Below are 10045 nucleotides of genomic sequence, written 5' to 3' on the forward strand. Positions count from 1 at the left end.
ACTCGGTGGGTCTCTTACATCAACTATTCCCTTATCAACTTTAATGTCTAGTAGTATCCAAGTGGAAGCTGCACATGTTATGTATATACGTCGGGAATTACACTTAACATCGAGTAAGAAAAATTGGATGTGCATAAAAGATCATTAAGACTCTCACTCGTAGTTGTAAGGAAACAATATTGAATCACGAAATATTACTCCCCAAAAACCTTAGTAGGTTTCCCCCGTTTCTTCGCGGTTATACTTTACCGTTTGAACATTTACTTTATCCGGGTCAACAAACCCAATATTGATAATATTGTGACTTTTGCATTCATCGATCTTTAGTCTGCATAAGAGAACACATAATAAATAATGAGTATATGCAATGAAAACGAATATGAACTGAATGAAAATGAACTTATATGTAGTTAACAACTTACAAGCAATAGCAACTCATGAGAGATTTGTCGAGGGCATCTAAATTGAATAACCGCCGGAGTTCATTTATCTCAATATGGATCTCCTCCTTTCGGTAGTAATATTCACGTGGTATATGCGCCACGATGAACCTTATGTTCTCCTTGCATGCATCAAGGTACCACTGATGCAAATTCCGCATATGTGTTGGCAGTTTATGCAGCTGCTCTTTGCTGACCATGTCGGCCCCGTAGACAAATTGAGGAACTGTATCAGCAGTGGGTACTGCAGCATCTGCTGCAGACAACAATTCCTCCACGGTAACTAAACAGGCAGCCGCTAGGCTTGCAGCTTCTTCCAACAGGAAACCACCATGTTCCTGGTACACCTTGGGAACATTAAGCACTTTGAGTGCTGGGATCGATTGTTTGGGCTGATCTCCGAGCAGGGGAACTTCCTTTCTTTTTTTGCCTTCTGTCGTTTGCTTGGCCTTTTTGGGTGCACTTGTTGAACTTGACTTCTTCTCGGCTGCACTTGTAGCTGATGATTTGCTCGTGGTAGCAATATCCTTCTTCTTAGCCTTTTCATCCTTGTTCTTATTAGCCTTTTCATTCTCCCTCTTGTCATCAATTACCCTCGCAAGGTGGCGTGTATAGTCATCCTTCTTCTCGTGTAAGTCATATTGCGATGGTGTGTTCAGAAAAGAAGTAGCATATGTTTTTTGCTTCTCGGTGTATGGATCTGGCGCTGGAGGTTTTGGCTTATGGAAATGATCATAGTTGTGTTTCGCAACAGCGGCCGCATTTTCCTCGACAGTAAGATCCCAAGGACGGGGGGAGGAACCTTTGGTACTTTTGGGAGGGGCGACAACTTGCGGGTAGGACTCTTGAAACGCTTCCGGCCGGGTGCATACCGAGTCTTAGTGGGCGGAGGCGGCGGCGCTGGAGATGGAGATGGACTACGGATGTCGTGGTCGACGTCGTACCCATGGGGTGATGGTGTCGACATGTGATCAGTAGGAGGAGGTGATGGTGGCCTGCGATTACCTGGAGGAGGTGATGGTGGCCTGCGATCACCTGGAGGAGGTGATGGTGACCTGGGACGACTGGTACTAGGGGCTACCCAGCCTGGCAGCTTGATGTTCTTCTTTTCCCAGAGAATGATTTCTCCCAGCACCTCTCGGAGTGTAACCCCCCATCACCTCCAGGGATATCGAGCTGCAATGTCTCCCACGACGGTACAACTGAATCCACCCCGACACGAGCATAGCCAGCTGGAATCTCATTGCCATGCCATGTTGCCGGCTCACCTTCAGCTCCAAATGCAGGTAAGACATAGCCGACCGCCACCTTAACGGATACGTTCCCGAACACGTCATGGAGATCACAAGGTGTTTGCTCCTTGATTCCATCCATGGGGTCGCCAGGACCGCCATCTATCATCTTTAAAGGCGGTGCCACCTCCGAGTCGGCAACGCTGCTCGTCTCGTCGCCGAGATATGCCGGCGGTATTATCTGGTCGGCGCTGTCCTTTTAGTTCATTTATCTCCAGCTGTTGCTCGCTGAATCTCCCGCTGCTGCTGGTCAAGTCGGCGTTGGAACTCGGCCATCCGGTCATTCTCGCACCTCGCAGCTCGCGTTGTTTAGCTCTCGCTCGGCTTCTATAAGTCTCCGCGTCGGCCGGAAACCCAAGCGACCACGGAACACTAGGGCCGAAGCCTCTTGTTCGTCCTCCCTTCTCAGGATTACGGAGGACAAGCGTCAGCAAGTCTTTCTCTCTATCGGGAGCAAACTTTAGTTTTCCCGCCTTTATTTCTGTCGTCACTTCAATCCATTTTTCCCTGGGTACCCTAACCCTGCTGTCACTTTCAACAATGTTCCCTGTCTTCATGTCATACTCACAGCCATGCGCGAGGAACCAATTTCGAGCCCTAATGTCCCATCCTTCTCGCGTGGGTTCCGGAGTGATCCCATTCCGCTCCATCTCAGCCTCTTGTGCATCCCACTTAGGCATGGCTACTTCGTAGCCCCCTCGCCCCGTATGATGGTGATATTTCTTCTCGCTTGCATTCTTCCGGTTTTTCTTGGACGAGGTTCACAGCCTCCTCCGATTCTTTGTACTTCACAAATTCTTCCCAATTATGCTCCCGCTTCGATAGATAGTTCTCGAATATCGGAGGCTTCTTCTCGGCCTTATAAGTTGCCCATAACCGGTTCTTATACGCCCGGAGAAGTTCCCCCATCTTCTTAAGAGCCCATTTCTTCACTAGCGCCCTCTGCTTAGCATTCTCAGACTCCGATCCCAGATCTGGCAAAGTGAAATGTGCCATGAGGTCGTTAAAAAGTGTGTCTTTGTACCTATCGGCAACCTGATTTTCGGACACCTTCTTGGTCTTGTTCCATTCTCTAATAGTGATCGGGAGAGAATCCCTAACCAGAACTCCGCACTGATTTTTAAATTTCGTTCTGACAGCTGAGGGTGCCACAGGTTGGCTTTCCGGTGATATAGCTTCAATTGTGAAGTGGTCTTTTTTGGTCAACTTCTTTGCCGGGCCTTGTTTGTCCAACTTATCTTCGGAGGCCTAAGAGAATAAAAAATAATTAATTTATATACATATGTACATATAGAATTCCATTAATGCATCTATACTAATCGTATACCTCGTCATCACCGGAGCCGTCGACTTCTCCATCACCGGAGCCGTCGGCTTCTCCATCACCGGAGCCGCCGGCTTCTCCATGATCACCGGAGCCGCCGGCTTCTCCATCACCATCGCGGATTATGTTCGCGAAAATGTCTTCCTGTTCCAAGTCCCGTTCGAATGGATCCATTGTTTCTGCAAAAAATTAAATCGATAAGTACATGTTCTAACCCTAACCCTAATCAAACACTAACCAAACCCTAACCCTAACCACATATGGGGTAGGCTCAAGGAGGGGATGTCTCGGCGTGGAGCAGGGAGAAGAGGGCGGCGCGTGTTTGCGAGAGGGAGAGGGGTGTCGGCGCGTGTTTGCGAGAGGGAGAGTGGTGTCGGCGCGTGTTTGCGAGAGGGAGAGTGCGCGTGTTTGCGAGAGGGAGAGGGGTGTCGGCGCGTGTTTGCGAGAGGGAAAGGGCGCGTGTTTGCGAGAGGGAGAGGGGTGTCGGCGCGTGTTTGCGAGAGGGAGAGGGGGTCGACGTCGGTTGTTTGCGAGGGGGGAGGGGGTCGACGGCGGGTGTCGGCGGGTGTTTACTAAACTAAAACTTAAACTCTAAAACTAACTAATTACAAAAACTATATATATACTAAAATACTAAAATACTTATAATAAAAATGATCTATATATATACTAATTACAAAAACTAAAATAATTACAAAAACTAAGATTTAAACTAACTAATTACAAAAACTAAAATAATCTATATATATACTAAAATACTTACAAAAAAAACTTACTAAATACTAAAATACTTACAAAAATTGTACAACAAAATTTAAACTACCTAATTATCTATATATATACTAAAATACTTACAATAAAAATGAACTAACTAATTAACCCACTAACTAATTAACTCAAAAATTAAAAAAAGAGGGGGCGGACGGCGGCGCGCGGTTGGTGGCTACCTGCGCACGCATCGGGCGGAGGGCGCGGCGGCGGGGGCGGCGCCGGGGGTCGGCACGGCGGGGGCGCGCGGCACGGCGCGGCACGCGGCGGCGGCGCGCGCGCGCACGAAGAACGGCGCGGACGGGCGCGGCGGCTCAGACGGGCGCGGCGGCTCGGAGTGGGCGCGGAGAGGGCGCGGAGAGGGCGCCGGAGGAGCTCGAGGCGGCGATGTCGGCGACGGCGGTGGAAAAAATGGGCAGCCTGGCGGCGCTCAAATCGCTAAGTGTTGGCCTCCGGTGTCGCGGGTGGAGGCACCGCCCGCGGCGCACCCCTTTTATACCTACCCCCTTTTATCGCGGGCCGTGGCTCGACCCGCGACAAAAGCCCCCTTTATCACGGGTCGTGCCACCACCCGCGATAAAAGGGGGCCTCTATCGCGGGCCGTGGCTCGACCCGCGACAAGGGGTAGGAGCTGATCCGTGGCACAGCCCATCCAACGGCTCGGCCGTTTGAATCCAACGGCCTAGAGCCGTTGGATGGGTTGTTCCACGGATCAGCTCATCTCCCCCTCTTCACCCCTTTTCTTTTTTCTATTTTAAATTAATAAAATTATTATTTCAATAACTTTTGAATGGTAACTCAAATACAAATGTTTTATATATGAATATTGATCAGAAAAAGCTAATGAACATGAATATGCCATCCATATACCTATTTGCATCTCGCATCATATGCGGATAGTCGTGTATGTTTCACCCCTGTGCACTGATACGTCTCCGACGTATCGATAATTTCTTATGTTCCATGCCACATTATTGATGATGTCTACATGTTTTATGCACATTATATGTCATTATTATGCATTTTCTGGAACTAACCTATTAACAAGATGCCGAAGTGCCAGTTCCTGTTTTCTGCTGTTTTTGGTTTCGAAATCCTAGTAACGAAATATTCTCGAATTGGACGAAATCAACGCCCAGGTTCCTATTTTGCCCGGAAGCATCCAGAACACCCGAGAGCCACCAGAGGAGGGGCCTGGTGGGCCCAGATGACAGGGTGGCGCGGCCAGGGCTGGGCCCGCGCCACCCTATGGTGTCGTCGCCCCTTCGACCCTCCTGCGCCGCCCTTTCGCCTATATAAAGCCCCTGCATCGAAAACCCTTACGGAGGAAGCCACGGTACGCGAAACCATCCAGAGCCGCCGCCATCGCGAAGCCAAGATCTGGGGGACAGGAGTCTCCGTTCCGCACCCTGCCGGACGGGGAAGTGCCCCCGGAAGGCTTCTCCATCGACACCGCTGCCATCTCCACCGCCATCTTCATCACCGCTGCTGCTCCCATGAGGAGGGAGTAGTTCTCCATCGAGGCTCGGGGCTGTACCGGTAGCTATGTGGTTCATCTCTCTCCTATGTACTTCAATACAATGATCTCATGAGCTGCCTTACATGATTGAGATTCATATGAGTTTTGTATCACTATTCATCTATGTGCTACTCTAGTGATGTTATTAAAGTACTCTATTCCTCCTCCACGTGTGTAAAGGTGACAGTGTGTGCACCGTGTGAGTACTTGGCGTAGGCTATGATTATGATCTCTTGTAGATTATGAAGTTAACTATTGCTATGATGGTATTGATGTGATCTATTCCTCCTACCTGGCGTGAAGGTGACAGTGTGCATGCTATGTTAGTACTTGGTTTAGTAGTGTCGATCTTTCTTGCACTCTAAGGTTATTTAAATATGAACATCTAATTGTGGAGCTTGTTAACTCCGGCATTGAGGGTTCGTGTAATCCTACGCAATGTGTTCATCATCCAACAAAAGAGTGTAGAGTATGCATTTATCTATTCTGTTATGTGATCAAAGTTGAGAGTGTCCACTAGTGAAAGTCTAATCCCTAGGTCTTGTTCCTAAATACTGCTATCGCTGCTTGTTTACTGTTTTACTGCGTTACTACTGCTTGTTTACTTCCTACAATATTACTACCATCAACTGCACGCCAGTAAGCTATTTTCTGGCGCCGTACTACTGCTCATATACATCCATACTACTTGTATTTCACTATCTCTTCGCCGAACTAGTGCACCTATACACCTGACAAGTGTATTTGGTGTGTTGGGGACACAAGAGACTTCTTGCTTTGTGATTGCAGGGTTGCATGAGAGGGATATGTTTGACCTCTTCCTCCCTGAGTTCGATAAACCTTGGGTGATCCACTTAAGGGAAAACTTGCTGCTGTTCTACAAACCTCTGCTCTTGGAGGCCCAACACCGTCTACAGGAAAGGAGGGGAACGTAGACATCAAGCACTTTTCCGGCGCCGTTGCCGGGGAGGAAAGGTAAAAGGCACTCATACTCCGGTTCCGTGTAACAGTACTTTTCTCGGCGCCATTGTGTGTGTGCTCGAAGCTATTTCCTTTAGACTCAGCAATTGCGACATTTGGTTTCTTGTTTACACTAGTTAGGCATAATGGACAACAAAGAGCTTCTTATTCTATTTCCTGATTTAAGACATGGATGGTTTGATGCGAAAATTAAAAAACCCATGGAACATATTAATATGAATGCTTTGAACACCATTGTTGTTAATGATATGGAAAATTCTAAGCTTGGGGAAGCTGGTTTTGATGAGCATGATATTTTTAGTCCCCCAAGCATTGAGGAGAAAATTTACTTTGATGATACTTTGCCTCCGATTTATGATGATTATAATGATAGTAGTCTTTTGTTACCACCTGTTATGGAGGATAAATTTGATTATGATTACAATATACCTCCTATATTTGATAGCTACTTTGTTGAATTTGCTCCCACTACAATTAATAAGAATGACTATGCTCATGTTGGGAGTAGTAATTATTTTATGCATGAGACTCATGATAAGAATGCTTTATGTGATAGTTATATTGTTGAGTTTGCTCATGTTGCTACTGAAAGTTATTATGAGAGAGGAAAATATGGTTGTAGAAATTTTCATGTTACTAAAACACCTCTCTATGTGCTGAAATTTTTGAAGCTACACTTGTTTTATCTTCCTATGCTTGTTATTTTGCTCTTCATGAACTTGTTTATTTACAAGATTCCTATGCATAGGAAGCATGTTAGACTTAAATGTGTTTTGAATTTGCCTCTTGATGCTCTCTTTTGCTTCAACTTCTATTTCTTGCGAGTGCATCATTAAAACTGCTGAGCCCATCTTAATGGCTATAAAGAAAGAACTTCTTGGGAGATAACCCATGTGTTTATTTTACTACAGCAATTTTTGTTTTGTTGAGTCTTGGAAGTTGTTTACTACTGTAGCAACCTCTCCTTATCATGTTTTTGTGCCAAGTAAAGTTTCTATGTTAAAGTTGATGTTATATTTGGGATCGCTGCGCAGAAACAGCATTGCTGTCTGTCACGAATCTGGGCACAGTTCTCTGTAGAAAATTCGAAAAAATCTGCCAATTTACGAGCGTGATCCTCAGATATGTACGCAACTTTCATTAGTTTTGAGTTTTTCCATTTGAGCAAGTCTGGTGCCAGCTTTAAATTCGTCTTTACGGACTGTTCTGTTTTTGACAGATTCTGCATTTTATTTCGCATTGCCTCTTTTGCTATGTTGGATTCATTTCTTTGATCCATTAATGTCCAGTAGCTTTATGCAATGTCCAGAAGTGAAAAGAATGTTTGTGTCACCTCTGAATGTGTGAATTATTAATTGTGCACTAACCCTCTAATGAGTTTGCTTGAAGTTTGGTGTGAAGGAAGTTTTCAAGGGTCAAGAGAGGAGAATGATATACTATGATCAAGAGGAGTGAAAGCTCTAAGCTTGGGGATGCCCCCGTGGTTCATCCCTGCATATTTTAAGAAGACTCAAGCGTCTAAGTTTGGGGATGCCCAAGGCATCCCCTTCTTCATCGACAAAATTATCAGGTTCCTTCTCTTGAAACTATATTTTTATTCGGTCACATCTTATGTACTTTACTTGGAGCGTCTGTGTGTGCACTTATTTTTGTTTTGTTATCTTAGTTCTCTGAATAAGTTCATACATGTGTGGGAGAGAGACACGCTCCGCTGGTTCGTATGAACACATGTGTTCTTAGCTCATAATATTCAAGGCGAAGTTTCTTCTTCGTTAAATTGTTATATGGTTGGAATTGGAAAAATGCTACATGTAGTAATTGCTAAAATGTCTTGGATAATGTGATACTTGGCAATTGTTGTGCTCATGTTTAAGCTCTTGCATCATATACTTTGCACCCATTAATGAAGAAATACATAGAGCTTGCTAAAATTTGGTTTGCATAATTGGTCTCTCTAAGGTCTAGATAATTTCTAGTATTGAGTTTTGAACAACAAGGAAGACGGTGTAGAGTCTTATAATGTTTACAATATGTCTTTTATGTGAGCTTTGCTGCACCGGTTCATCCTTGTGTTTGTTTCAAATAAACCTTGCTAGCCTAAACCTTGTATCGAGAGGGAATACTTCTCATGCATCCAAATCCTTGAGCCAACCACTATGCCATTTGTGTCCACCATACCTACCTACTACATGGTATTTCTCCGCCATTCCAAAGTAAATTGCTTGAGTGCTACCTTTAAAATTCCATCATTTACCTTTGCAATATATAGCTCATGGGACAAAATAGCCTTAAAAACTATCGTAGTATTGAATATGTACTTATGCACTTTATCTCTTATTAAGTTGCTCGTTGTGCGATAACCATGCTTCGGGGAACGCCATCAACTATTCTTTGTTGAATATCATGTGAGTTGCTATGCATGTCCGTCTTGTCTGAAGGATCTATCACCTTAATGATTGGAGCATGCATATTGTTAGAGAAGAACATTGGGCCGCTAACTAAAGCCATGAATCATGGTGGAAGTTTCAGTTTGGACATATATCCTCAATCTCATATGAGAATAATAATTGTTGCTACATGCTTATGCATTAAAGAGGAGTCCATTATCTGTTGTCCATGTTGTCCCGGTATGGATGTCTAAGTTGAGAATAATCAAAAGCGAGAAATCCAAAATGCGAGCTTTCTCCTTAGACCTTTGTACAAGCGGCATGGAGGTACCCCTTTGTGACACTTGGTTGAAACATGGCATTGCGAAGATCCGGTAGTCCAAGCTAAGTAGGACAAGGTGCGGGCACTATTAGTATACTATGCATGAGGCTTGCAACTTGTAAGATATAATTTACATAACTCATATGCTTTATTACTACCGTTGACAAAATTGTTTCATGTTTTCAAAATAAAAGCTCTAGCACAAATACAAGCAATCGATGCTTTCCTCTTTGAAGGACCTTTCTTTTACTTTTATTGTTGAGTCAGTTCACCTATCTCTCTCCACCTTTAGAAGCAAACACTTGTGTGAACTGTGCATTGATTCCTACATACTTGCATATTGCACTTGTTATATTACTTTATGTTGACAATATCCATGAGATATACATGTTGTAAGTTGAAAGCAACCGCTGAAACTTAATCTTCCTTTGTGTTGTTTCAATACCTTTACTTTGATTTATTGCTTTATGAGTTAACTCTTATGCAAGACTTATTGATGCTTGTCTTGAAGTACTATTCATGAAAAGTCTTTGCTTTATGATTCATTTGTTTACTCATGTCATTACCATTGTTTTGATCGCTGCATTCATTACATATGTTTACAATATGATCAAGTTTATGATGGCATGTCACTTCAGAAATTATCTTTGTTATCGTTTTACTTGCTCGGGACGAGCAGAACTAAGCTTGGGGATGCTGATACGTCTCCGACGTATCGATAATTTCTTATGTTCCGTGCCACATTATTGATGATGTCTACATGTTTTATGCACATTATATGTCATTATTATGCATTTTCTGGAACTAACCTATTAACAAGATGCCGAAGTGCCAGTTCCTGTTTTCTGCTGTTTTTGGTTTCGTAAATCCTAGTAACGAAATATTCTCGGAATTGGACGAAATCAACGCCCAGTGTTCCTATTTTGCCCGAAGCATCCGTAACACCCGAGAGCCACCAGAGGAGGGGCCTGGTGGGCCCAGATGACAGGGTGGCGCGGCCAGGGCTGGGCCC

The sequence above is a fragment of the Lolium rigidum genome, chromosome 1, assembly GCF_022539505.1.
Source record: "Lolium rigidum isolate FL_2022 chromosome 1, APGP_CSIRO_Lrig_0.1, whole genome shotgun sequence".
Lineage (NCBI taxonomy): Eukaryota > Viridiplantae > Streptophyta > Magnoliopsida > Poales > Poaceae > Lolium > Lolium rigidum.